Genomic DNA, 22,577 nt, shown 5'->3' with positions numbered 1-22,577 from the left:
AAGACAGTAATTTTCTTCTTAAGTGTGCTTTTTTTAGATTTGTTTTTTATTGGGGTAATGTCAGTTTATGACATTATGTAAGTTCCATGTGTACAACATGGTATTATCTACTTCTGCATACTTTTCAACATGTTCACCACCAAAAATGTAGTTTCTGTCCATCACCATACAGCTGATCCCATTAAATGTGCATCTGCACATGGAAATTACATGCTTCTCTTTCATTGAAAAGAAACACCTCATGATAATGATGATTAATTTTCCTATGTTAATATAAATTTGCATTATTTCTGCATGTATCATGATAGAACAGAATGAGTTCATGAATTAGTGTGAAAAAATGTTTCCTTGCTATAGAAATAAGACAGGTGGCTATTTTCCATCTAGTATAAGGACATTATAAGAGCAATCTATAGACCAATATTCTTAATGAATATAGACAAAGAATGTTCAAAAAATACTTGGAAAAAATGCATCCAACAATATATAAAAAATGAATATATATATTCATTTATATATATAAAATGAATCCAAAAAATGAATATATATATTCATTTATATATATAAAATGAATCCAAATATATAAAAAATGAATCCAACAATATATAAAAATAAGTATATACGGCTAAATGGGCTTCATCCAGAGAATGCATTGGCAGTTTTATACGTAAAAACTATCGATATAATATACTCTATTTAAATGACACACAGCACATGATCATCTCTGATACTGATATAGTCGGATATTCACAGTATATTCTCTATTTAATGCCTACTAGGATGACTAAAGTCAAAAGGACAGATCATAAAACTAGCTGGCCAGGATGTTGAGAAATTGGTGGTAGGAATGTAAAATGATACAGACTCCATGGGAAATAGTTCAGCTGTTTCTCAAAATGTTAAAAATAGAGTTACCATATAATCCAGAAATTCCCCTCCTCGGTATTTTCATATGTATATACCTATGAATAATAAAAACATATATCTACCATAACTTCTCTTCACTTTTTCACAGCAGCATGGTTTATTAATAGACAAAAAGTAGAAATAATCTAAATGTCCATCAACTGATAAATGAGCAAATAAAATGTGTTATATCCATACAATGAAATATTATTCATTGTAAGAATTAAGTAATGATACATGCTACAATATAGAAAAACCTTGTAAATTTTATTCCAGATATAAAAAGACATCCACAAATACGACATATTGTATGAGTCCATTTATACAGCATAATTAAATTAGTAATTCACAAAAAGGGGCATATTAAAATATTCAAGTGAATTAGAAAATATTCAACTAAACAATTCACTTACAAATAACACTTGGGACAAAAAAATACTCAGGAAAATAGAAAATATTTTAATGAGTAAATATGGAAACACAGTAGATCAAAATTTGTTCAATAGAGCTAAAACAGTCTTGAGATATGTGTCTTTAAGTATTTATATTAGAAAAAAAAGAATTATGAATACAATGACTTAAATTATTCCCTTAAGATGCTGGAAAAAGAAAATCAAATTAAACCCAAAGAAAGTAGAAGAGAGAAAATTAGAAAGGTAAGAGTTGAAATTAATAAAATAAGATAATTGTACCTATAATAATTAACAATAATAATTAGATTAAAATTTTAAAGAGAAAATGTAATAAAATAAAAATCTATGAACTCAAAATAAATTTCATTAATTGATTTCTATGATAGACTATTGATGGAATTCTCATCTTCATTTGTGTTCTTCCATCTCTGATGTTTCACCTTCTTTTAAAAGCTTACATAATTAGGTCAGCCACACAAGAATAATCTCCCTTCTGCATAACACACAGTTAGCTTATTAGTAAACTAATCACAGAAGTGATATCCCATTATATTCCAGACTACACCCACAGTCAAGAGAAGGAGATTATATAAGTCATTTACACTACAGTGCAGGGATCTTAGGGGAATATCTTAGAATCTTCTCTATCACATGATTAGAATATACAGACATGAGGGAATTCCCTGGTGGTCCAGTGGTTAGGACTCTGGGCTTCCACTGCAGGGGGCCTGGGTTCAATCCCTGGTCAGGGAACTAAAATCCTGACAGTCACATGGCACAGCCAAAAAAAACAAAAACAACAACAACAAAAAAACAGGTATGAATTACCATGATTAGTTGTGTACTTATTTTGTGTGCTATTTCCATAGTTTACATTAATCATTAAAAAATTATTTTTAAGTATTCTTGAAGCATTAAAAATGAGCTACTGGGCTTCCCTGGTGGTGCAGTTGTTGAGAGTCCACCTGCTGATGCAGGGGACGCGGGTTTGTGCCCCGGTCCGGGAAGATCCCACATGTCATGGAGTGGCTGGGCCCGTGAGCCATGGCCGCTGAGCCTGCGCGTCTGGAGCCTGTGCTCCACAACGGGAGAGGCCCCAGCAGTGAGAGGCCCGTGTACTGAAAAAAAAAAAAAAAAAAATGAGCTACTGTTCTAGGGGGTACACTAATTTTGTTAAACATTTTAGTCTAGAAGCCTCCTTCATCTTTGCTTCTGGTAGCAACTCCCAAAGGAAATCACTATCCTGATTTCTGACAATATAGATTATTTCTCTCAGGCAATTTTGAAAATCAGTTCTGGAATTAGTCTTTCCAGTTTTTATCTTTACATCTTTCCTTCTTTTCCATTGCTTCAAAATTGACATCTCATCCTCCTCCCACAAACAATAACAACAACAACAAAATATATATATTTCCTTAGAGAAACCGAATGATTCTTAGAATTAGGAGGGGAGCAATGTTATTTACCAGCAGAGTGTTACAACGATCTGCCCCAGCGCCCTTCCTTACCCCAGCATGCATTTCATTAAGAGTTTGCTATGTCAAATAAGTACAAAAATATTGAGAGCGCAGATAGCATGTGGAAGGTCATCGTTGTTGCTTGTTTATTTTTCTGCACTTGTTGCCTTTTCTACTGATATAGAGAAACTGACAGAAAAATCTTGTCTCTAACACCATTTACATGTTTACAAATTTGATGATAAGCTTAATTTTATAATAAATACTATTTTTTCTTGAGTTTCCATCTACATGCCACTCAACAGCATTTGGCCTTTACTTCATATTTTCAGAGGAGTCATTATTACTAAATTTTGTGGGTTTTAATATGTTCCTTTGACATCCATAAATCTAGCTTCAATAATAAACATTAGAAAGAGGCAGATGGAAAAAAACAAAAGAATAAATTTTAAAAATTGAAAAAGAGCAAAAAGTTGCAAAATAGGGAAAATAAGAAAGGTCTATACTGCCTGAAAAATATCAGTTGTATTTGAGTGTTATTAATGTCATAGTAGATATTTTACGTATTGATTAATTTAATTCATGACTAAAATTAATAATTTTTTATCTTCTCAAATATCCTGGTGTTCCACTGGGCTTATCAAAACCCAGTATTTATTTTACTATTCCTAAATCCAGGCATTAAAAATTACAAGTTAATTCTGTTAAAAATGTGTCCTTATATCTTGTTAATGGTTATTTAGGAGGCTTTACAACATGAAATTTTATGTTAATACTAAAATAGATTTCTACTATGTGAAGATACCCAAATTTAGTGCAGTGCACAAAGTTTTATGAGATATTTCCTGTTATGCTCTGCCAATATATACAGTTTATGATTTTTAATTTATTTTTCATGATATTTATGATTTTTTATTCATTTAAAACATTTTTCCTTTTCAATTTGATTAGTTTTACAGCTATTCACTAGTCTCTTCTCAATCTTTCTCCCTTTCATTCATTCTTTCTTTCTTTCCTCTTTTTAATTTCCTGACTATGTCATTATTGCAATTTTTCATTTTGATCTTGTAGTCTATTTGGCCATACAAACTCTAGAGCTTCTCATAGGAGTGAATGAAACCTCTATTTCAACTACATCAAGGTTCAAACTCTCATTGTTTCCTTTCCTTTATGGCAATTGTGACTAAGAGCACCGTCTGATACATCTCATGCAAATAAATGTCTCCAATTTGGTTTCCAGAGGACCTCAATCCAGCATCGTTTTTAATACATCAACTCCTTTCTTCCTATCTAACCTCTATCTTCCTATCCAACCTTCCTATCTAGCACAGATCATTGCTGTTCCTGACAACCAAACTTGCACTCTCTACTTCACGCTTCACCAGTTCTCACTGACAATCATTACGAAATTGAAAATGGGTACAAGGACATCATGTCTTTGCAGAAAGAATGCACATACCTCCAGCAGATGTTCCACTTGGAGCAGAGAGAAGGCAGGAGAGTCACTGTGAAACCATCCTCCCTAGTTCATTTTCTACAAATGAACACGTAAGAGGCTTCCAACTGTTAAATGCTTAAATCTAGTGGTATGAAGCCAAAATGGTGCAAGAAGTAATGCCTGCATCCCACCCACGTCTTTAAAAAACACTAAAAAGCTGGAATGGATAATAAATTCACAAATTTAAATGATAAAAAACTTAAAGAGGTTCACTTTATATCACGCTTGTGTCATTTGGAAGCAGAGTGAAAATCTACAATGACATATTTGAACTCAGAGAATTTCTACAGAATCTGCTTTCATATATCCTCTTCTGAATTACATTTTGCATTAGGTTCCCATAGAAATCCTGAAATTTATAGTTTTATTACAATTGGTTTTTATGACCTTTACTATTCTATCTAACTGATTTATAAATAAGGAAACATTTTTAAACAAGTGCTATTGTGTTAAAATAATGTCAATGTATTTAATTAAAATTTAAATGAAAGAAAACATCCACCCTCTAGAAAATCCTTCTACAATTTTTCCTTAAATTCCAGGTCACCATGCATCACACAGTGGACGAGGTAGTAAAAAGAGAATATCAAGAATTGAAATATTTAAGCATAAGCAATTCAGAATTTGCAAGAAAATTCTTAAGCAACCTTTAGAGTAAAATATATGGTTTGAATTAGTTGAGCATATTAGAAACGGTTGCCCATGTGAGGCATAAAATGAGGAAAGGAATAGTTGCCGATATGAATAAAGTGTGTGTGTGTGTGTGTGTGTGTGTGTGTGTGTAGAAGGAGATACAAGGGGAGGAGTAGTATTGATAAAGATGACTTAACTAAAGGTGTTGGTTTGCATAGTTATAAGAAATAAGCATGACTCTGAAAAGAACTCATTCTGCTAGTTACAGAAAAGTCTTAGATGCCTAAGGGATTTAGTTTGATGACAGAGGTACTACAAAATAAAGGCATTTTGTGAAACAAATTAAAGCAGGAACACAAGCCCAGAGTAGAGCAATGGAAGGTACTGGATGTAAGTGGACACTGAAGTAGAAATTGAAGACTTCAAGTCTGGGCAGAGGGCAGACTGGGCATGATCTACAGATGCAAAAGAAAAGTCTAGGGTAAGAAGAGGCACAAGAGCAATAGAAAGACAGCTTTTTGTTTATGACTATTAAATTTGTGTGGTTGGGAGAAAATGAAAGTGGAGATACCTTGAAGGTAGCTTTGAATAGATAATTAGAGAAACAAAAAATTAGAGCACTGGTTGTTAATATGAGGTTTGTGGCCACAAACGTGATAGTTAAAGCATAAAAGTAGATGAGCAATTTGGGAGAAGTATTCATTGAGGAGGATGGAGCTGTGAGCTTAGACTATCCTTTGGACGATAAACTCAGAAAAAAATGTCATATACACTACTGAACAGAAACTTGCTTACTAGTGAAAAATCTGTGCCATAGCAAACCTCCCCAAGTCTGCACTAAAGAAAATAAATGGTCTAAACACTTTTACTACTTGCCTGCCGTATGTTATTAATTGCACTGACTGAGTGAGTGACTACTTGTGCAACTGCTATAAAGTGAACTAAATTTCAGGAATAAAAAATATATGGCATTCATTGAGTCAAAAGTAAAGTTGACTATTAAATGAAATATGTTGAAAAGCATTCATTTTAAAATGCACTTTAACTTCTGGGGTTGAAAGTATTTTTCATATTTATAGCAAAATTCATTCAACTATATTTATCTTACAAGAGAATAAAACAAGAGGGATATAATTCAAAACTTGCAGAGGCTGGAAACTTTCTATTTGATAAATTTCTAGAATTTATTGATTAAAGATATCTGTCATAGATGTGATAATATTTTTATTTTATTTTTGTTCTTATTTAACACATAGTTTTCACACCCTTTTAAGTGAAAACTTTAGAGGATTTACTAATTATTATAAAAACATTATAAAAAGTATTTAATGACCTCCAACTATTAAAACTATAATCATGGCTAATTCAGGTTATGAAATAAATCTATTAACAGACTTAGCTTTGCAGGATAAATCATATACAAGATAAATAAAGAAAATAAGAACACATTTGACCAATTTCTTATTTCTGATAGAAATACACCAGTAACTTATCTTAATATTAATGAAAAAATGAGTATTTTTGTATCATTGTAGAAAGACTTTGAAAACACTTTCATAAGCGCACATGGAAATTCACTCTGACGCTACTTCAAATAGGCAAATAGGAAAATGGTGAAGAATCATTTACATAATGGACAAATGTAAATTCATTCGAGTTGTAGAGAGAAGCTCCCTGCTGTCTTGATTATATTATGCTTTCCTGTCACTACATAAGCTCACACAAAACTGAAAAAAAATTAACATTGTGCAGTTATAAGTCTGAAGCAAAGGAACACCAGTGCAACTTTTCATTGGTTTCTTCACCCTTAAAATCTCAGCTCATGAATTATCCTTGCTACAGATATTTGACACACAAAATCATTTTCTTGGAAGATATGGAATGGCATATATGAGAATCCCAGCTTTAACTGCTAACTTTAAAGAATTTAAGGTAAAGGAAATTACATTTTATTGTGGTTGCTCATGATTGTTTGTTCAATGAGTTGTCACAGAATCCAATTTCCACATTACCCATTTTCTGTGTAATAAATTGATTCTTTTGTTTCATTTATGGGGAAGTGATATTTCTACAGTCTTCTTAACTTATTACAAAATGTATTTCATAAATCACCAGTCTTATGGAGGATGAAACATCTGTTTACATAATAGTACTTGCTCAGTTTTAAACAGTTATAAGTACGTGACTTGGCAACCAGTTGACAGTATGAGAAATATATTTCTAGTGATATTTATTTCATGACACAATTCTGTCGCACATAAATAAAATGAAAAATAATCTTAAAAGGTAGGAAATACATACAAAATAAACACAAATATAGCATTCATAACCCACAGAAGCTCAGTGTTCTAGAATTACTCTATCAATTAATATAAATCAAAGGCTAAACTCCCTCTCCCCTCATTTCTGTAAATGGAGAGTATACTAGTGTAGGGGTGATTAGCTAAGTCTACCAACTCTGACTCTCTGCGACTTTCATTTGTAAGAAGTTTGATCTTTGGCAAGTTTCTTAAATTTTTGGTGACTCAAATTCTTCACTGAAAACAGAGGGAACAACAGTTTTACCTCATACATTATAGTGATAATTAAGTGATAATCCAGGTAAAGCACTTCAACAATACCTGAGTCAGATAGCGTGCATTAATGTTGGCAGTCATTATCATTGTTTATATTATTACAACTACCACTATTGTTGTTGGTTTTATTATTATAAATATACTTTAAAATTTTCCAAGGGAGTTCTATTCCAGCTCAATCTGAAATCACCAAAATTGAGGCTTATTTTTTGCAACTGCTGACATCCTACCACTAATGTGTCCTTTGCATTACTCTCCAAATTGTCAATAACAACTTTGATTGTATTCAGTAAACAAAATATGGGCATTAAGGAGGTGTTGGGTTGCACCCCACTGGCCTTCAAGGCCTGTAGTTGCCCAGCTTCAAGACAAAGAAAGAGCCCGGAGTCAGTGACAGAGACATCAATGGTTTAATGGATAGCGGGATCTTATACTTCTGAAGCAACACCCCACCATGTGCAGCAGATGGTGGGCAGCACATGGTGCCAGTCTTTGCTCCTGGGGGGAAGAGGAGATTGCCACTTATAGGGGGAATTGAAGTCAGGTTAGCTCATTGGTTACCAGGGAAACTAGCAGCGGGCATGCCCCTCACCTCCTCTTTGATAAGAACAATCTCTAGCTGGGGCCTGGGGACAGTATGTAGGAAGGTCAGTCATGTGAGTAGGGTGTAGCTAGACCCCAGGCACTGGTCTAGCTGGGGATGTACAGAGAGCAAGAGAACAGCAACTTCCAGTGACCTGACCACACAGGAGAGAACTCATAACCAAACACAAAACAGCAAATGACTTAACTGTGGAATCTTTGGCATCCTTATCTTCCTCAGTTTATCCATAGAACCCAATCATCCCCTTGTAGTTCATTACAGCCTTTTGCGTTCAAATCTTTCTTTTTTTCTTATTCCAAGTTACCACACATTCTAGGCTTATCATAAACTAAAGAAAATGTAAAAATCCCTTTAGAAGAAAGCTAATTTAATATTTATTATTTCAATTCAGACTTGCAGGAGATAAAGTGGAGTGCGAGAAGATGGTCACGTCCCAGGTCTCAGGCGAGTCCCTGGGACGGCTGCCAAGTGTGGATTCTTGGCTTCGCACAGGAAGGAGTTCAAGAGAGAGCTATAGTAAAGTGAAAGAAGGTTTATTCAGGGAGATACATACTCCACAGAGTGTGGGCCATCTCTGAAGGTAAGAGGCCCCAGGGTACAGGGTTGTCAGTTTTTATAGGGGTGAGTAATTTCATAGACTAATGAGTCGGAGGATTATTCCAACTATTTGGGGGAAGGGATGGGGATTTCCAGGAATTGGACCACCGCCCACTTTTTGGTCTTTTATAGTCAGCCTCGTAACTGTCATGGTGCTGGTGGGTGTGTCATTTAGCATGCTAATGTATTACAATGAGCATATAATGAAGCCCAAGGTCCACGGGGAGTCAAATCTTCCGCCATCTTGGACCAGGTTGGTTCTAAACAGTTTTTGTCATGTCCTATGGCTATATCATTCTTTTAAAGGTTGTGCCCTGCCCCCTTCCCTCCTTATTCAAGACCATTTGTCGTTTATTGATTTACTTAAACAAAACAAATAAACCAATTTTTTTTTTTTTCTGCACAGGGTCTGGTGCTGTCAGGCAGCAGGCTTTGTTGGGAAAGAACACAGCTCAGGAGCAGGGTATCTGGGAGGCAGAGCCTGCCTTGATTACAGCGGCTCCGAATTCTTTTTTTTTTTTTTTTTTTTTTCTGTACGCGGGCCTCTCACTGTTGTGGCCTCTCCCGTTGCGGAGCACAGGCTCCGGACGCGCAGGCTCAGCGGCCATGGCTCACGGGCCCCAGGCGCTCCGCGGCATGTGGGATCTTCCCGGACCAGGGCACGAACCCGCGTCCCCTGCATCGGCAGTTGGACTGTCAACCACTGCGCCACCAGGGAAGCCCCCAATTCTTTAATCTTTGCTTCTCCTCTTTGAGGTGCTTGTCTTGCTCCCAAAATCATTTTTACTCCAACAGTAAATTCTGTAAGTTGCTTAAGACTTATATGCATTTGAATATAAAAATTATTTTCCTTTAACCAAAAAAAAAATTAAAGTATTGCAAAAGTCAGCCTCCATCCTGTATAGAACTTTGTAAATTTGAAGTTTTGTATCCATGTACTTTCTTAGCAGCAATTGATTTCCTTGAGATAAACCCAGTTCATGATGGGCGTCTCAGGCTTTATGATAACTGGCTGCCCTGTGTTAAATAAAGCACTTCATCTTTGCTAAGGCAAGGTATCAAAAAGAAGTGATGTCTCAGAAGGAAAGTTATATGTAGGAACTATTATAGCTTTCTCCAAAATTCCAAAACTCCATTCTGTGAATCATTTATACCAGCCTGCAAAAGGTTCAATACATTTGTTTTCTGCCATAAACACTTAAAACAAAATTGGATCCGTTGAGTCATATGGTCCAAGCAGAACAGCTTTCTTGGCAGATGGACATGTTGCAGAAACTTAGTCTCACTCAAAACTGGCAGCTTTTCAGGATACTAAATAAATGAGTAAGAATAATACAGCAAAGTGAGATATATGTGGCATTCCAAATCTAAAGAGACCCATAGACTGTTAAAACTTTTCTCAATAGTAGAGGGACAAGATGCAGCAATTTATCTCTCATCTTGGAAGGGATATTTCAACATTCCTATGAGATGGAGCCCCTAGAAATGTCACCAAGGTGGCAAGTCCCTGAATTTTGTGGGATGCATTCCCAAATTCTAACATGCATGTCAAAGTCTCTAGAGTTGCTGATACTTCCTCTTCATCAGATGCAAAATCACCGCATCATAAATGTAATGTATAAACATGACATAAACATGAAGCAACACCCCACCATGTCATGCATGTCAAAGTCTCTAGAGTTGCTGATACTTCCTCTTCATCAGATGCAAAATCACCGCATCATAAATGTAATGTATAAACATGACATCCTTTTGAATTGAGAGGTGTTTCAGGTCATTACAGACTAACTTCTAACATGCATGTCAAAGTCTCTAACGTGCATGTCAAAGTCTCTAGAGTTGCTGATACTTCCTAACATTCTAACATGCATGTCAAAGTCTCTAGAGTTGCTGATACTTCCTCTTCATCAGATGCAAAATCACCGCATCATAAATGTAATGTATAAACATGACATCCTTTTGAATTGAGAGGTGTTTCAGGTCATTACAGACTAGACTATGACAGAACGCTTAACAGTTAATATACCCCTGAGCTAGAATAGTACAATTGTGTTTCTGGCTCTACCTGCTGAAAGCAAACTACCTCTTTGCTCAAAAGTTTAGAGAAGAAAAGCATTGTCCACATCTATCATTGCCTATCAGTTGACAGGAGATGTAATGATTTGCTCCAGCAATGAAACTACATCTAGATTAGCAGATGCAATTGGAATCACTGCACGATTATATTTTCAATAATCTCATTTCATAATGGTTATTTACATCTGTCCTCTGCACAAGCAAAATAGGTAAGTTGAATTAGCTGTGGTAGGAATAAACTCCAGCATTTTTAGGGGCTTGATAGTGACGTTAATCTCTGAAATCCCTCTTGGGATGTGATGTTGTTTCCGGTTTTATATTTTATGTGTAAAGGAAGATCTAGGGGTTTTCACTAGGCTTTCCCTACCATAACAAAGCCCTTTCCACGGGTTAAAGAACCAAGTCCGCTGATGAGCATGTGCTATCTGATTATGTATTTTGGAACTCAGAAGATAGTCACGGTGTGGGTTTAGGTGTCCACTGGGTCTACTATGAAATGGACACACTCCATTGATTATGTGACCTTCATAAGCCTCTCTTCTGACTAGTACATTACAGTTCTATTTTTATCTCCAGGCATCAGTGGGAGGTCAGAGTCAATGTCAAATGCCCTTGAAAAGTCTGATAATTTCACCTTCACCAGTTCATAGTAACCATGGTAAATATTTGCAGGTCTTTAGGGAAAAGCTAGGAGAAATATTAACAATATCCATTTTGGGCTATATAGCTAGGTCTTTCCTCAAGTGGACTCAGTCTTCTTTTCATTAAAATGACTCTGGTTACTGTAAACTGGTTGAGGGATGTCTGTGACTGTATTGTGTTCTAAAACAGATCACGGTTAACACATTTGGGAATTTTTACTTTTACAAATTTAACAGACTACTCATTTATTTTAGTTCTAGGTACATAATGATGAACTATTCAACACCAAAATCTTTGCAGCATAGACATTCTGATTCCTGCTTCAGCTCTGCTCTGCAGTGGAGTTACCATTACTATTTTATCTCTGGAGATTAAGTGCCTCTATTTGCCATCTGCCACCCTGGAATTCCATTATCCCCATTGATTTCTGGGAGCCCAGATCCATGACAGTAGTTTCTGCTTATATTTCTGAACAATAGAAAGTAATCACAGGGACTTCCCTGGTGGTCCAGTGGTTAAGAATGCAGGGGACGCGAGTTCCATCCCTGGTTGGAGAACTAAGATCCCACATGCCACAGGGCAGCTGAGCCGGTGTGTCGCAACTACTGAGCCCGTGCACTCCGGAGCCCGTGCACCACAACTAGATAGCCCACGTGCTGCAAACTACAGAGCCTGTGCACTGTGGAGCCCATGAGCCACAACTAGAGAGAAGCCTGCACATCGCATCTACTGAGCCTGTGTGCTCTGGAGCCTGTGCACCACAACTAGAGAGAAGCCTGCTCGTCGTAATGAGGAGCTCATGCACCACAATGAAAGATCCCTCAGGTTGCAGCGAAGGTCCCACTTGCCCCACCCAAGACCCGATGTAGCTAAATAAGTAAATATATATTTAAAAAGAAAAAAATATGTAATCACAAAGGAGCTCATTAAGGACACTGTGGACTCCCCATGAATATATTTCTTCCAGACTTAATGAAGAGAGTGTATTCTGATCCACCTGAGGGGTGCATTAGGAGATAAATAAACAAATATGACATCATAAATACATTCTACTGTTCCGATCTCACTAAGACTTTGGTTATATCCCTCAGTAATATGACAGGGAATTTCTAGCATTTAATTTAATTAAATGTAAGCACTTTTTGGTCCCAGATTTTAGTCATTTGCAAAGGAAAATGTTAAAGCTACTCCTATCTTCTTGATTTAACATATTGAATCCAGAATCTTGGCTAAGTGAGACCTTAATGCTCTCCTCAGCCTGAGCCAAATTTGTATTTCTTCTACCTTAATCTAAAAACCTTAGGATTAATTCTCACTTGTTTACCTAGGTTTTGGTAAATGTAGAATGTTAAAATCATATGTGAAAAATTTTTGGTATGTGTAATACTTTCCATGTCACACTTTGTACATTACCTTCTGGGCCCTGATGGAACTTGACTCTGGTTATAGATGTAGGAGCATTAAGAATTGTTGGAGATAGGATATGGAGAGGATTAGCAGTCTCTTCTTGCAAGAGAACTGTCTCAGTGGGGAGGAAATTATAGTTTCTTCAAACAAGAGGAAACTAACGTCTTTAAAACAAGAGGTTGAAGAGATAATTCTAAAAGAAAGGCAGTTTAGCAGAGTTTAAAAGTCAACTTTCCAATCTTATTTGGAATTTTTCCATATGCCTCTATCCTAATATTTAGGACCCCAATCCTTCCCAATCAATACCCTAAATTTATCATAAAAAGCCTTGCAAGCTTGAGAATTCAATTCTCTAATCTTATAATTTAGGTATGATTTTTTATAGATCTTTATTGGAGTATAATTGCTTCACAATACTGTGTTAGTTTCTGTTGTACAACAAAGTGAATCAGCCATATACATACATATATCCCCATATCTCCTCCCTCTTGAGCCTCCCTCCCATCCTCTCTATTCCACCCCTCTAGGTCATCACAAAGTACCGAGCTGATCTCCCTGTGCTATGCTGCTGCTTCCCACTAGCTAAATATTTACCATTTGGTAGTGTATATATGTCAATGCTACTCTTACTTCACCCCAGCTTGCCCCTCCACCCCGTGTCTTCAACTCCATTCCCTATATCTACATTCCTGCCCTGCCACTATGTTCATCAGTACCACATTCATATGGGAATACAAAAGACCCTGAATAGCCAAAATAATACTGCAAAGAAAAGTGGAGCTGGAGGAATCAGGCTCCACAACTTCAAATGATACTACAAAGCTACAGTAATCAAGACAATATGGTGCTGGCACAAAAACAGAAATATAGATCAATGGAACAAGATAGAAAGACCAGAGATAGACCCACACACATATGGTTGCCTAATTTATGACAAAGGAGGCAAGAACATACAATGGAGAAAAGACAGCCTCTTCAATAAGTGGTGCTGGGAAAACTGGACAGCTACATGTAAAAGAATGAAATGAGAACACTACCTAACACCATACACAAAAATACACTCCAAATGGATTAAAGACCTAAATGTAAGACCAGACACTATAAAACTCATAGAGGAAAACATAGGAAAAACACTCTTTGACACAGGTATGACTTTTATAAATATGAGCACTATGTCTATAGAAGATGAGGTTTTATTTTATGGTAGTCAGCTCCCTTATAAGAGATTTGGGCAGGAAAATTAGTGTTGTGAACTCATCATTTTTTTTGCTCCAAATTTCACAGCCCATTTGGAAGCCATAAAAGCAAAGAAACGGAAACAAACAAAAAACCTTCCTAATGTAAAATTAATGTGTCTGCTACATAGTTCTCCCTTCCAAATTTCTTGCAAAGTGCTTCATTTGGTCATGCTAACCTGTAATTATGTAGGAAAGAGAATTCTGTAAAAAGGCAGCATCAGCCTAGCTGTGTTGGCACAGTAGAAATCCTCTATGCAGTGGTCCATCTAGAAATATTATTTTGGGGGGGAGAATTTTTGTGGATGAGGATAGTGGCTTCAGTACTATTTAATTTGTTACTATGAGTAAAGGATTGTTTAAGTTTTCATTTTCTTCTTGTGTCAATTTTTGTAGGTTATGTATTTCCAGAAATTAAAAAACATTTTTTTTAACCTCAATTTTATTTACTGACCTAGAGCATTGGTTCTTAAATGAGGGCTAATTTGCCCTCAATGGGATTTTTTTTTTTTTTTTTTTGGTCACAACAGGATTTTTTCTATTGACATTTAGTAGGTAGAAACTAGGATGCTGTGAACTATCCTGCAATATAGAGGACAACCTTCCCATCAACCAAACCTTATTTGATCCAAAATGTTAATAGTGCCAAGGTTGAGGAACCTTGGTCTAAAGTGTTTTGTGATATGTCTCAATATAATTTTAAAACTCTACTGCATATTTTGTATGTTATCTTTTTGTATGTTACCTCTGTGGCTTTCTTATTTTACTCAAATCTTGACCTGACAATTTTTGCTATTTTGACAATTTTTCAAATGTATATAACATTTTTGTTCTTGTTAGCAGCAGAACCTATCCTAAAACCTATCCAGCATTTTCTTCTAAATTGTATCATTTCTTTGTAGTAGTATCTCCATAATATGTCATATCTGGTTAAGAGAGAAGGTGAATGATAAGTTAATGGTAAGCTGAGGAGGAATGTAATCAAAAGAACAGCAATCTTTATCAAAATGTGAGATTCATAGGTAACATCTTGATTTTGCTTAATTAATATGTCATTCTTATTTGGACAGTAGTCGTGGACAGGTAAAAAAGAGAAGGAAAAACATTGATATCTCCTTGTAAAATGTAAATTTCCCCACATGTCTATTAGGAGGAATTTGCAATTAATAAATCTTTATTTTTTCTCCCTAATGAGAAGACAAATCTTGTTCTTAAATAATCTTTAATTGTTAGTTGAAAGAAATGAAGATGACTCCAAGTGAAAAAACAGGATATGGAAGAGAAACTCTGACAAACAATTCTGAAAGATTCAAGTGATAAATGCGTTAATTTTAGATTCTAAAATTTTATATGTAGAATGCATAAATTTTGAAATTTATGTATAAAATTACATAAAATTATATATATTTGATAAATAGTTCTGAATAAAAAACACCTATACATTGCATATACATTTTAATTTTCTTTGCTTTTCATGGCAAGTAACTAAAATTATTTCTGACATATTGTATTTTTATGTTTATGAATGGTTAAAAGATTTAGGTATCATCGCATTTAACAACAGTTCTACAACTTCGGTGTGCATTATACTTATCTGAGTAAGGTTGATGAATATGCAAATATCTGGTCCCTCTTTCAGAGATTTTGATTCAATTTTCAAATTAGAGCTGCTCTATCTATCTATGCATCCACACACTCCTTAGGGATATAATAAGGTTTGAGAGATGTGAGTAACTGTGTTTTAACCTAAATACCAAAATAGAGAAAAACAATATATCTAAATATTCTATGGCAAGTTTATACTTAATACATGACAGCAAAATTCAGTCATAGGAAAAATAATTATTAAGCACCTAAAATTTGAAAAATAACATTGCTCTTTTTTGGAACAATATATATGCAAAACAAACAAATAAACAAAAAATTGTGTACTCACATTGGTCAGCCTTAGCTAAGTTATGCTTAAGTTATAAACCACAAAGTTTCAGGGACACATACAAAAAAGGAAATAAAAATGATGCATTTCCTATTATTGTGACATGTTCATGATGGTTTGTCTGTGGATGTGCTTCTCATTTTTATTAAAGGAACTGAGCTAGATGACCAGTCCCAGTTAAATATATTTCTGTTTTCATGGGAAATGGAAAAGATAAAATGATGGAACCATCAAAGGTTCTTAAAGATTTTCCTTGGAAGTGCCTCATCCCTCTTCTGTTCATATTTTATTGGTCAAATTCAGTGTAAGTACAATAGTCAAGCCTGGAGTTAATGAGATAGGAATGTAAGTCCTCTCATAGTGAAGAGACAACAAATATTTTGTAAACTAATACAATCCTAAAATTGTAGGATTTTACAATCATAAATTTGTACAATACTGACTTGAAGAAATTTTAAATATGATGTTTGTGAAATATGCTATCTAAAATTTATTTCCAAGTATTCTAGCAGAAATGCAATTAAAATTATAGATAAATCTCTTAGTGAATTTTAATCAACATGCAAGATGTATTACTTTTAAGTGTCCTATTCAAGAATGAAAGCTGGATGTGAGTGTGGGGTGAGGGGCAGAGAGGAAGAGAGGAAAAGTGTCAGTTGTATCTATGCTTTAGAAATTCTAGATTTCCTAGATGAATATTAGAGATTTATTAATCAGAATAAAATTTTACAAGAAATACTTTTTTTACTTGTTTTAATAAGTGATGTTCAAGATATATTGATTTCTTAGAAATATTATAACAACATCTCTGACTTTGAATTTACAGAAAAACCTAATATAATACACACTTTTGAGTGGTGTTATTGTCCTAGGGCTTAGATTCAGAGGATTTTTCCACTTGAAATTAATTTCATCTTACACTAAAATAATTTTACTTCTGTCAGAAACAAACCCTACATAAGTTGTATGAAGGTGGATAAAGGCTAGAAAGCTAGGAATTTACTGGATCTTTAAGAAAAGATTGTACAAGTTTTTGTGTCTTTTTACTCATAAATATAGGTGTGTGTGGTGGTGGATTTTTTTCTCGTACTTGCTTTAATTTTAGCATCCACCTGGTAATGTTTAGGGGAGAGAGGAAACCTACAGCTTTCATCCAACTATATCAGTGGTAACATCTACCACAAAGAACCTTGTTATTTGACCTGGTTCAGATCAGTGTGCACCAGGAAGGAAGGTGAGGTTTAGAAAAACATGCCAAAGATGATTACAGTATGAGGTAAAATGGCATAAATATATTTAAGGAAAGAGGGTATATTAATTTATAGTTGTCTACTATGAAAGCAATGGAACTAAATGATTACTACATGGGAGATGCATTTTAAACTGGCCCTCAAAAATTGTATCATGGTTGGAGACAGCCAGGTAGAACAGAACAGCGTGAAGGAGCAGATAATGAAAATTTATGAAAGCATCAGAGTATTCTCTTTGTGGGAGATTTCACAAACCCAAGCCTCCAATTATTTTTTTTTAGTAGAGTTATAGTCAGTTTAAAGCACACATATTCAGCAGTAAAACTTCAGATAGTGATATCATAGACAAATATCTACATTGTAACTTATGAGCTTACATCCTAATTTTAGTTAAAGTTCTGGTGAAACTCACTTTTACTCTATTTACTGTTGTTCTTTTTAATTAGCATGAATTGGCGTTAGTATTAGTATATGAATAGAAGTGAGGTGAAACCTTTCAAGAACTTACAGAAAAGTAAAAAATTCAAATATTTAGTCCAAAACCTTATACTTCCAGGTAATTGCACTGTTCTTATCTTAGGATAAATCTTAAATACATACTTTAAAATTTTCCTTTAATCAGGAAGACTAATTCTTGAAGAAAAATACTGTGCCCATTTTCTCTTTATTTAATTTTCTTTTTTTAACTTCCGCCTTCCCTTCCTTCCTTCCTTCCTTCCCTCCTTCCTCCTTCCCATCCCTTCCCATTCTTCCCCTTCCCCTTCCCCTTTCTTTCTTTCTTTCTTTCTTTCTTTCTCTCTCCCCTCTTCTCTCTCTCTCTTCACAATTTACTATGAACAGGAAGCACAAAACATGACAGAAGGAATGTACCCTTCTATCTTGGGAGCGATTTTCAAATCTCTTAGTTCAGCCTTGAGATTATTCTCCATCATTTGCATCTACAGCTCTACAGTTGGCTTCCAAAGTGTTATTCTGCTATTTAGCCCCTGACTCTCAACTCAAGTCGTTTCTCAAATTCTTTCTTCTATTTTCTTAGTTAGGTTTATGTCATTTCGAACAATTGACTATGTGCCATTTATCTCTGAGGGAATCTTAGAAAAAATTATATTAATGATTCATGGGTTTTTTTTAATGGCCTGGAAAGCAGCTCTGAACTCAGATATTTTTTGTTTTATCTAGAAACTTTCTTGGAGCTTGGGTTAGATGTGAGGAATTATTCACAATTACTTTGACAATAACTAAATGCCCTTAATAGAGTGACAGACTTTATTTAGGAATTCAATGTCACCATCCAGGAATAAGATGATCAACCAAGGACACCATCCAAGACAGAAAAGACATAATTAATTGAACCCCATTTATAGAGCATCCTTGAAAATTTCTGGCTGGTGAAATCTATAAAGACCCATGAAGTAATCAATCACATGTCCATGTACAACTTTTTTCCTCTAGAATTTTTCTTCATTTTTTTTGAGAATATTTTTGTAGTTTTAATATATGTATTAGGTAACATCATTCTCATTTTCAAACACTACAGTGAACTCCCATTGGAATTAGAACCCTATTAGAATTCTCGAAGAGATTAAATTTTAAACACGTCTTCCAAGGCCCGGTCCGACCTGGTTTACTTCTCTGTTCTCACTTTCATTTCCCCTTTTCCTATAGTCACTTGTCTTTTTATTATTCCACTTTAAAGATATATTTTCCCTTTCCTTCTTATGGAATATTCTGCCACCAGATCTTCTGAAGGCTGACTCCCTCATTTATGTATCTGTTCCTTTTCACCTTTCCAACACATCTTTTCTTTTCTTTCTTTTTTTTTTTTTGCGGTACGCGGGCCTCTCACTGTTGTGGCCTCTCCCGTTGCAGAGCACAGGCTCCAGACGCACAGGCTCAGCAGCCAGGGCTCACGGGCCCAGCCGCTTTGCGGCACGTGGGATCTTCCCGGACCGGGACACGAATCTGTGTCCCCTGCATCGGCAGGCAGACTCTCAACCACTGCGCCACCAGGGGAGCCCTTTTTTTTTTTTTTTTAAGTGTGGTAAGGACACTTAACGTGAGATCTACCCACTTAACAAATTTTTAAGTGCACAAGAGAGTATTGCGAACTATAGGCAACTTGTTGTACAACACATCTCTAGAACTTATTCATCTTGCATGAATCAAACTATTCAGGCTTAAAAAAGAAGGAAATTCTGCCATATGTGACAGCATGAATGAACCTGGAGGACATTATGGTAAGTGAGGTAAGCTGGTCACAGAAGGACAAATACTGCATGATTCTACTTATATAAGGTACCTAAAATAGTCAAACTCATAAAAGTAGAGAGTAGAATTGTGGTTACCAAAGGCCAGGGGAAGGAGAAAATAGAGAATTGTTGTTCAGTTTTTCTTGACCATCGAACTCCTGATCCTTTATCACTCTCAGGAATATGTGCTATTTTGTTGCTTTCTTAGCATTTATGCCTTTCTAAAAGAATTCTGTCCATTTTATTTTTTGCACATGTTTTTCATAGTCTGTTTCCATGAGCCACATACTACAAAATTTTAAAATGCTTTTGAATTCCAGATATTTGAGAATTAGTATTTTTATAATTGTTATTGTAAATAGAATTTGTACCAGATATTTTAAGTTATAAGGCCAAAATCAATTTATAATGAAAGCAATAATCCCCTACTTCACCATTCCCTGAAAGTAGCCCAATTTCCTAGAGACAAATACTTTTAATAGTTTCTATTTTTACTTCTTCCTTCTTTTGGTGATTACTTAAATAATGTTCTGTATTTTGAAAAGTGAAAACTTGATAGTACTAAATTGAACCATGTGATTTTTGAGAAACTTAGTGAGGAGGGTAATTAAATTTTTAAAATATGAAGGGAATGGGAAATATATTAGGTACTTACTATGTATCTTTTCCTTACTCACTCAGTATAAAATTTGTATATAATATTTTTTCCAAAGTAATAAAGGAAAATTTAATATCATGTAGCAAATATTTAAGCAAGTGATGAAATATTATTAGACTTTATCTCTAATATCCAGGTAAATCATGTTATGTGTCAAGAAAAGTAGCACTTAGGTGGAGATAAATTGGATTTAAAGAGATAAATCCAGTCAACAAAGGATTCTTGTAATAGATTGAAATGTCAGAACCTAATATGATGCATTAAAGAGACTAGTTTTGCAACTATAACAAAATTATCTCCTTCTAAAGTGTTTAGGATTTTTTGACATTTTACTCCAGCATCTAATTTAATACCTTATTGATGATTAAGAATAAGGAAATGAAAAAATGAAACCCTATATTTTAAGAATGTTGTAAAACAATGTCATTATAAATATAGCATATTAATGTCAAATGATATATACTATAGTATTGATAAAATAAAATGTAACTTAATAATACGTATATTCATAGCTACTATAGTATCTTTCCATTTTTTATTTTTAGGGAGGAGAACTTTTTTTGTTTATTTCTGTTACAGATTTGTGAATAAATTGTGGGAATTTATAGCTGGAATTAAGGTGTCCCAATTGGTAGTTTAATACTCCAGTCACTCTAATTTAGTATTAGAAGGAGCATAAAACATTGGAAATGCAGAAGTAAAACATTAATCCTTGTTATAAGTCTCAATTCAGTGAATTTTCAATCTAGATACTTTTCTATTCTTTGTCTAAGAAGAATGGAATTTTTATTGACATAATAAATTTGCATGTGATTTTACTCACAATTATTATTTACAAACATAAGTAATGAAACAATAGAAATTTAATTTAAATAATTTTATTTTAATAAAGATTATTGGTTATTTCCAGTAGCATGATTCATTTCAAATTAGAGCAAAACACAGAAAGCTCTTTAAATTAACTTCAGCAAGTTTAAGAATATGTAAATGATAGATCCATATTTATTTCAGAATATCAATTCAGATTTGTAATGACAGAAAAAAAAGATAGGTCTTTCAAATTCTAAATTTTCAATGTTACTCAAGACAATTTTCAAAAGAGAGTTCCTTAGTTTCTATAGATTATATTTTAGTAGGAATTCCAGTTCTAATTTTAGGTTTATTTGTGTGTTTACTTATTATCCAACAAATAATTATTAGCTATTTCCTGTTATCTGGTCAATGATTTCCAAAGTGCCTACTATTTGTCAATCACTGTTCTAGATAATGGAATTATGGTGATTAAAAAGCCAAAAAAAAAAATTCCTGCTCTCATTGAGCTCACAATTCTGGGAGAAAATAGGAAAAACAATATTAAAGGTAAGTAAATACAAATCATAATAAGTGCTTAGCAGAAGATTAAACAGCTATTACAAAGATCCAGTTATTAACAAAATAAGCAGATCCCTTTAGAGAAAGTTCTTATATTTTCCCATTTTTGAGTTTTTAAAATTCGTTTTACATTTTAAAATTTGCTTCATGAAAATTAAGGTTAAGCTTATGAAAGCACATGCCAATAAAATGATCTTATTAAGATTTTTTTTTAATATACAAAAGGTACAACTAGGTTTGTTGATCAAATTTAGTTTATGTGTGAATGGAAGGGAAGATTAAGAATTTTATGTGTTATATGTGCAAAAGAGAATGAAAGAGAGAGAGTTGAGAGAGAGATTGATTTAGAAGGGCTGGGATATAAAAGCTCCCAGCAGTAGTGCAGGAATGATATCTATCACCCAAGTAAGTTGACAGATGTTTGTACCCTGTTCATGTCACTTTAATAGACTTTATTGCGTAGAATTAGTGAATAATGTATAAGGTTAAATATAAATGTGTAATGAAAAAGTATAAAGCATTTCCAGTTTTGACTTGTTCCCAATATTCTTCAAGATAAATGAGATAGATGTAAAACAATTGGAGAGAAAATTCAAGCACTGTGAAAATACGTTTTTAAAAATAAACCCCTTTAAGAAAATAATACAGCTAAATCCATGAAGTATAATTTTTTGCAAAAGCTCATTCAGACAGACATGAATATATATTTAAGTAATTTATGATGTTCCTAACTTTCAATTCAAGTTATAAATAATTCAATATATTCATATGTATTTATGATTACATTCAATTAAAATATTTTCTTAATTTAATTTTTGGCTTTTTGGAAATAAAAAAATCATATAAATAAAGTCAAATCAATTAATGTCTTAATACTAAGTTCTAATAGTATACACGGTTTTAAATTTCCATGTCTTAGCTTTTGTTCCTTAAGTCCAAAATACCAATTTTTGTCTTGTATTAAATATTAAATGTTTATTTCATGTTCAGGTAATAAGATATAGAAACATGGAGAATAGAACATACATTAGTAGTTGAGCATGATTTTAAATGAATAATATTGTGTTTT

At 34.1% G+C, this 22,577-nt stretch overlaps 1 protein-coding gene across 1 annotated transcript in view; it reads left to right on the top strand.

Moving 5' to 3' along the window:
- LOC149743812 (uncharacterized) overlaps positions 1-22,577 on the top strand; it is a 119,118-nt gene that overhangs the window by 80,254 nt on the left and 16,287 nt on the right. The window lies entirely within an intron of this gene.

This window comes from Delphinapterus leucas, unplaced genomic scaffold (genome assembly GCF_059928025.1).
Source record: "Delphinapterus leucas isolate spDelLeu-1000000601 "Yukka" unplaced genomic scaffold, BTC_Dleu_Yukka2 spDelLeu_asBTCV2_sq69, whole genome shotgun sequence".
NCBI classification, from domain to species: Eukaryota; Metazoa; Chordata; class Mammalia; order Artiodactyla; family Monodontidae; genus Delphinapterus; species Delphinapterus leucas.
The sequence above is the reverse complement of the archived record's forward strand: the minus strand, read 5'-3'. Positions and strand labels throughout refer to the sequence as shown.